We start from the raw sequence: 8,368 nt of genomic DNA, 5'->3' as shown, positions 1-8,368 counted from the left end.
ACTGAGAAATGAAAAGTTTCATATTTACATGACCACTATGAAAATAAAATATCTATATTTGTGTAAACATACTGTATATAAACATACACAACAATAAAAACCAAACTGATCATAATTTGGATTTGAAATTTGAAGACATGGTCCCCATGTCTTCCACAAAACGGACACCTACACCTCATTTTTGCCAGCAGTGATGCAGATGTGTCATAGAGATTGAGGTCATTTGTGAAATTCTTTTAAATAATTAAAATCAAAAAGTGTGCAGAGAGCGGGATTTCCTAAACATATTGATATAGATAGAAGAAGATTGACGACGTCTGTCACAGACGGGGTGAACATTCTTCTTTATCTCTAACAGCCTACCCTTAAGTGATAGCGGTGGAGAATCTTACATCGTATAAGCCTGTGCCCAGAAGAGATGGAACAGGCGTGAACCTGATGTATGCACTCATCCCAAACATCACCTATTATTCCAAGGTGTAAGTTGTCCTCCCATAATGTTTTAATTGTGTGGAATTTTATCCACGAAAAGACATCACAGCCTTTATAGTAAGCAATGTGTAAAAACGCTGGGAAACTCGAGCAGATATTCCGGACAAAGCTGTGTACCTGTAAGTGGAACTGTTTTTATTTTGCGGCTGAATAAATTTCTTGTTAGCCAACACTGATTAAACCGTTTTTTTAAATTGCCATCATTCAATTCAATTCAATTCATTCAATATTAGTTCAGAATGTTTTGTTTAAGCACTGGTTCTTAGGGAGCTCACTTTAGCTCTGATGCTTATAGAGTTGAAACATTTGCACACAACTGTTGGTATTTACTTGCCTGGCAGTTTTTTCATTGTTTCCATTTGTGGAGTGCTGGAACAATACTTTTGTCAAGGCCATGCGAAGGACAACCGCCCAGCCAAACACCTTGTGAGAGGAATAGTAAACAAGGTGGTCAGACCTCAAACCTTTACACGTGGATCTGAACGACCTCTACTCTTTGTAGGGCCAGTCACTACCAGCCGCTTATGTAAACAGGGCTATGAATATACACACTACATGCTCGTATACCTAAAAACAGTCATATAAAGTACACACAGTGCACATGCAACACACATAAGCTCGCACAGACATACTGCACATATGTAAATGCAGTGCATATACAGTTACATGTACATGCAACTACAAAATTAACTAACTCTGTAATTGCAACACAATTCTGTATTCATGGTGTGTGATGTCTTGAATTACCACTGCCGCTACCTCCGTAAAACTCAGTCACATTGTTTGTTTACTATATTTCTCAAATGAACAGAACTACTTTCCTCTGATACAAGATTTTCTAAATTGGTCCACGACTTGTTTTGGAGGTCGCTCATCCCCCATTTAAAGGTTAGAATATCTAAAATGACTATAGTGAACATTAATTTTCACATATACTTATAAGGGTGTTCAATGAAAAGGTGAGAGGGCAGGGGTTGGACAGAAGTAGCCTTCAGCCTTTGCCTACACTGCACTCACTGAACCTGGCCCTTATGATAGAGCAGTCTGTTATCCTAGAAGTCATATTACATTTCTTATCACGAAATGACAGTTGGCAAGCTACAGAGGAACTTGACACAGTGATTGCATTGTTCTTGTTATTGTAGGTAAACCTGCCGGATTATAAATTGTGCATACTGAATGTATTTCTGATGCTTCATTTTTCTGTTGAATTTTCTTTATTGACGTAATTTGATCTAAAATGGTTCATAGAAAAAACCTGAACAACTACTACAGTAATGTCCTCAACCCAGCTTCAGTCAGTTCATTTAGAGTAGTCGTCTTCACCAGTGGAGGTAGATTCAGATTTCCCCTGACTACTTGACCAGGCAGAGAGTAGTCCTACCCCAACAGGTACAAACTAAACTAAAGCAGGAGCAACAGAGAATCCACACATGCTGTGTGTTCTACAACTCATGAACACAAAACACTATTCATGACATGCTGGAGCATGTGAAGAGAGCAGCGTCTAAACTTGGAGATACTTCAGTATTTTTTTTTTTTTGTTTGCAACTCCTAACAATGAGTCAGCAATGTAGTGTTAGTTGTTACAGTTGCATGTTTGATCTCATATGTCAATTACGTACTCACACATTCTATAGCAATAAACCTGACTTTAAAAACCTTAAAGTTGGGGGAGTTTCTCTGATCAGATGTGTTTTATTAAGCTCTCTTGAAATTTCAGAAGTCAGAAGAAATGGCATGAGAAAAAGAACAACCACGTCTTTTCCCTCGGTTCTTGTTTGTTCTTGGGGCCCAGTCCTTATCTACACAAAGAAAGCTAGTGAACGGGAATGGAGTAGGAGGCAGAAAACGAGGGACAGAGAGAGGGTGGGCTGGTGAAAAGAGGAAATTCTGAGCTCCTCTGTCCCGTACAGCAGTATCATATGACTTCCAAAGCAGGACTGCGGGTAAAGGAGCTGGGAAAGCAGGGAGGCGTGGTGAGAAGGGCGTGTTGATCTCAGCAAATCGGAGCCCTCCCTCGCTCAGGCTGGTTTGGACTGCCTAGGCCTGAATGTTCCCCGCAGATGTCCTGCGGGAAGATTGTGTTCTGCATGTGTTTTTAGTCTGTTTTTAGTCTGCCCGCCCTCCCAATCATCATATCTCACTTACATACATCTAGCTGTTCTCTGACATAACCTCAGCCTGCTGTGAACTTCCAGCCAATGGGTGGAGATACCCGTCACCTAAAACTTGTTACAAAACAAAGCCAGACATATTTGATCAAAATTATGAAATATATCACAAGATGTATAATCTTTGAGGGTTGTCTCAATGCTGGATTGAAACTGACTGACTAGGTGGGGTGTTCCAGCGTGTGACGGCATTGCTATACAAACAAGCCTGACTGGATGGATAATTGTAGTGAGTGAATTGTTTAAAGACAGCAACAAAGTGTGGAATCCAGGTCTCTTTTTCTTCTGTCTTTGTCTGTGTTTCTCATTTCAGAGGAATGCTTCTCCAGAGCTTATCTTCCCCTTGCTCTTTGGCACAGCACAGATGACAGTACCGGAGCTGGGATCGATGCACTGTTTGTGTCCTTGCGATACATGTGAGGAATGTCAAACCTCTCTTGCATCTCACCCCTGGGTCTGACCTTCAGTGTGGCCATATGTAAGAGGAGGAAAGGTGACAGGCCTGACCTAGCTGGATTCCAGCAAGAATGAAAACTAAAAACAGTGAAGTCTTGTTCTAAGATTTTACTGTGTAAACAACTATGCAGAAAAGCAGTGAGCTTGCACTGAGGTAAACAAGAACCAGCAGTTTGCTCTCCTCTGTGGTATTGATTGACTTCAGCCTAATGCAGGTCATGTATTCAAGTACAAAAATACACGCTGTGACACAAGCACACGTGCACATGAACACAATGTGGTAATGAGATGCATGTGAACTGTGTCGTATTGCGTACTGTCCTGTTCTGACAGTAGCAAAGAAGGAATGTTGATGCGTGTCTGTATCCTGAGGCAGTGGCATGGTGTGTTTTGACTAGGCTGGACTGAACAGACAGCTACAGTCTAACTTCCAGTTGGCATCGCACTCTACCTATTAAAGACAAAGCAGCGGGATCAAATGACTAACTGTGAGGACAGGCTGGGGAAAGGATGAGTGATTTCCAGTTCATCTTTGCTTTTATCAGATGAAAAAAGCATCCAACAGGAGGAGGATTTTATGTAAACATGCTAATATTAAGGTTAACAAGAATGTAAAACCAAACATTACTGTAGATCTCATTGTTAAATTAAACACATAACTGATACTAACTGAACCCTGCCAGACACTATTAAAATACATCACCTATCGGTACAAAACACTCCCCCTGTCAGCATTTTATAGTGCACATGTTCCTGCTGCTGTGTTGTGAAGAAGAGGAGGTCCAAAGTTAAAGATTTAAAGCCAAACCATGTGTGACACAAAAACAGCTTTCCAACACATGGTGCGGTTTAAACAAGTTTCCCTTAAATGGATGCATCGTTCAGATGAAGCTTTGTGCATAACTTGTTCTGGAATGGCTGGACAGATGCTTTGCAAATATACTTGCAATATTGCTGCAGGCAGTCAGATTCAACTAACAAAGAAATTAATCATTAAAGGCTAAAGTGCTGCACCTGGTATCGACAGTATAATCGGATTACAGATTATACATGTAGGAGATTATAACTACAATAATAACTACTTATGCCATTGCTGGCAGGGCTAAGAAACTCGTAACTAAAGTTTAAGAATTTGATCAGAGCCTTTACTAAAGGTTGTTTGAGGTCCAGTTTCAGACCGGATGCTCCCGTTCAACAGACTGATGGCTCAGGAACATATGAGCAAGCACGCTAATGGGTATTGGTTGTAAACTTAAAAGCTTGACTGATGATGGTTCAGTGCCTGAAACATAGTTCAAATAAGGTGAGGGATCAGACCGGAAGGCACAGGAAGTTTGATTTGTTTAGGATTTCCCCGCACACACTGTATGTCACTGAGACGTTGTGGGTGTGCAGGATTGTAATGTTAAGTAATGTAATGGTGGATTGACAACCATTGACAGCAACATAATACATGAAAACATTTTATATTACAGTATAACAGCATAATTCTCTAAAATTAAAAGCAAAATTGAAACATAAAAAAAATTGCTGGTTCATGAAACATGTTAATCTTGTCCTTTATAAGCCACTTGTTTGTAATCTGCAGTTATGATATAAGTGTAGCGTCTATAATGCTGTAGTCTTTGTGGATAATGACAGTATATCTCATCATCCATACAAACTGCAGTAAAATAATTCTGCCCAAGATTCTAGGTTTGAATATGATCCCATCCAATCCACCATATGTCAATGTTTGTGGTAAGTAGGACCCAAAATGCAGCCAACACTTGGGAGACGGTGAAAAAAGTTTATTCAACTGAAATAGCTTACACAACACTGGTGAAGCACAGGGAAAGAACAGGGAAACACAGGAACTTAAACAAGAAACAGGAACAGGCAACATGAACAGACCGAGGACAACCAGACGTGAACAGCTCTGCGACCAACCAGACATGAACAGGCGACGTGAACCGATGAGGACAAACCCAGAAATCAACAGACGAACCGACACAGACAAAGGGGAGCACAAACACTATATAGATAAGGGAGGCAAGGGTGATTGAACACAGGTGAAATACATTAGGGCGGGGCAGACAATCACCACACAAATAGGACCAAGACAGGAAGCAAAACACTGAGACACAAGGAAACCTATTACAAATTAAAAGTCCACACAAAACTAACAAAAAGTGTCTGCCATAGAAAACCATGACACCATCTGCTGTGCAAAATATGCAAAGTTTGATTTGAGGAAAAAATACTAAGATGTTGAACAGCACACAGATGTTGAAAGGAAAAGGACAATAAATGATTAGTTATCCACATTTATACTAATAATGAAATTAGTAATTGAGTAATTGCGATTCATTCAGATTACATTAATATTAAAAGTCCATCTAAACATGCAGACAGGTTGGTATTCAAAGCCAGGCTGTAACAGACACAGGAGCATGGTGGTAGGCAGACCATGTGAGTCTGATTACACAGTGTAAATCCGTAAATAATTTTGGGAGGCCCCTCCTGGTCACATTAGGCTCTACAAGATCAGACAGGGTTTAGTGGCCTTCCTGTCACTACTGGGCAGCAGGGATAACAGCCTGCAGTCAGTGAATGCCTTTTTATATTGCACTTTGATCCTGCTGCATGACAAACAGTAGAAACAAAATGGTGTTACTGGATTGACACATTAAGATGGGGTATTAAATTTCCTCTCTGTCTCCACTTTTCTAATTTCTCTATCATCAGTCTCCCTGTGTCTCACCTGTTCTCACGATACCTGAGACAGCAAAGTTTTGTTGTCCGACAATGTTTGTTTTTTTCCATGTCCCAGTTTTAGAGGTCACATGATGGACATATCTCCTTCCCTGCTTGTGCTGCGTGCCTTTTATCAGGTACATCACCATGCACTAACATCATCATCTAACCAGGTTTAGCACATTTCACTGTAGGGCAAATGTGACCACCTTTGGCTTTGCGATCAAGCTTAGAGCAGCTTTAGAAACTGGGGGAAATATGAGCTTTTGTCTGAGTCACTTTTACCTTTTTACCCTATCAGCTGAACTGGATTCTATTATGTTGCATCTACTAAACCAGCATACACCTGATATGTGTCATAACAAGAGTTTACAGCCACACCAGCAGCTCTTGGAGGCTGTATTGAAAAATATAGATATACAAGTTATTGCTGGCCACTCTTTACACATTCATCTATGGTTCCTTGCAATACACTGGAGAACTAAATCTGCCTTGCCTCGCCTAATTTATTATACCACATTGAAAACGTAGGTGGATAGGATTCCAGCCAAATCTGCAGGATCGAAAGGGGTGCAGCATACAACATGATACTTAGCAATTTAGCCTTTTGACCAGTCAAGGCGCCAACAACAAGAATACAGCGTTTTGGATCCATTACTGTTCTAATGCCAAGAAATTTCTCAGTCTCTATTTGAACAGAGGACCAGAACGTTGACAACAACATTATATGACAAATAAGTTCCGACATACTGAAGAACATGAATCATCGTATTTATTACATATTTCAGGAGTCACATGCAGTTTATTAATTATCTTAACATCTCATCCAAATCACGCCCTGTAAGTTTACTTGCAGTTGAACCAACACCTTCAGTTATTGTGTCTACAAACTACGTATAAGTGCATTTCACACATTCAATGAAACAGAAATGAAGTACAAAATTAAACATGGTAGATGTATAAGTAGAAAATACTTAAACCAAAAATCAAACCTGTTCTTTTTTTGTCATTCTTGTGTGTAAACGATCTGCATTAAGAAGACCAGTCTAATTTAGATACGGTAAATAATAGCCAAGAACTCTTCTCCACAGCATGTGCATGCGTTGTGTGTGTGTGTGTGTGTGTGTGTGTGTGTGTGTGTGTGTGTGTGTGTGTGTGCGTGCGTGCAGTGTGTGTTTTTATAGATGGGGCCTACTCTCGAAAAACTCTCTGGGCTCTCCTGTGCCTGCGGGTTTTAGCTATTGAAGTTCTCCTTTCTCACAGAGTAAGGCACTATTTCACAGAATAACAGCGATTCCTCCAATCATTCACACAGTCAGAGGGAACAAAGAACAAGCTTGAGATAACAAACGACGCACTGAGAGGACAGCTTCCTACCAGCCTGGGCCCTGGTCCTGTGGGCATTCTTTGGTGTTAAAGGTGCTTTTCCCACAAATTTCTACCAGTGGGACCCTGTTTTATAAGGGCTCAGATTGTTGTTTGAGTGTAAGCTAACCCCAGGTTTTCTTGGACCCCTACATACACATTTTTAGCCATCTGACCGTAGGCCTCAGTATCCCAGACAATAAGAGACTGCCTCTTGTTACAGATTGGCTAACACCTTGCCAAAAACTGCTGGGTGGTGGCCAGGATACCGACATGTCTAGAACATTAGAAACCATCAATTCAACTGTTTCCATCTTAAACTTTGACTCTTACTCATCACTTTCATTCTTATTTCTTCACCACTCCTTCCAATACCAGAATGAACAGAAAATGGATAGGATGTGTTTCCTTGCTTCGCCCTGTTCATTTGAATGATATAAGTAAGACACAGCAAAGTTGAAATTATGCAAAGGAAGGCCTGCCCCTAAACAGTTGTTCTTTGTCATTCAAATATACCAGATGTTAGATTAATGTTATTGCTGTGCTTGTTGTTCCACGTGCATTACCCTTTGATGTTTTAACTACAACAATAATGGTTTTCTTTGTGGAGCTGGTACTTGAGAGGAGAGCAAATAAACACACAGGAGGGAGGTTGCATCAAAGTCCAGTGGCAGTCTCTGCAGCTGTGCAGGCAAACCCTCTGCCCGTCAGCTGACAGTTTCAGCAGTTTCTCACCTCAGACATATAAACGGGAGTAGCGTGACAAAATATTGGTATCAGTTTATATGCCATTAGAAATGCATAATTTTGAAGACACCATGCCCTTATTAAAGTGACAAATTTATCGCAGTGGATTTCCTGGATAGAATAGCTCAAATTTAATTTATTAAGAGACATATGGAGAGATTTTGTTATTTCTGTAAAGCAGCTTTTTACATTGGCTGTAAATTTCAATTCATCTCCCTCAATTCAATAGGTTTCTAAATTATCGCTTCTATTCCTGATTTGCATATTTATGCTCAAAGGAATTCTCAGTGACTGATGCAATACTTGTTACTAGTTTCAAGTTAGTGAACATGAACCAAAACTGCTGCCTATACACATGAATAGGGGCCCAGGGTCTAGCTCTTTCTCTCATATACACA

Source organism: Seriola lalandi, unplaced genomic scaffold, assembly GCF_002814215.2.
Source record: "Seriola lalandi dorsalis isolate HSWRI2012SDOR001 ecotype SW California unplaced genomic scaffold, Sedor1 jcf7180002054338, whole genome shotgun sequence".
NCBI classification, from domain to species: Eukaryota; Metazoa; Chordata; class Actinopteri; order Carangiformes; family Carangidae; genus Seriola; species Seriola lalandi.
Note: the sequence above shows the minus strand (reverse complement) of the source record.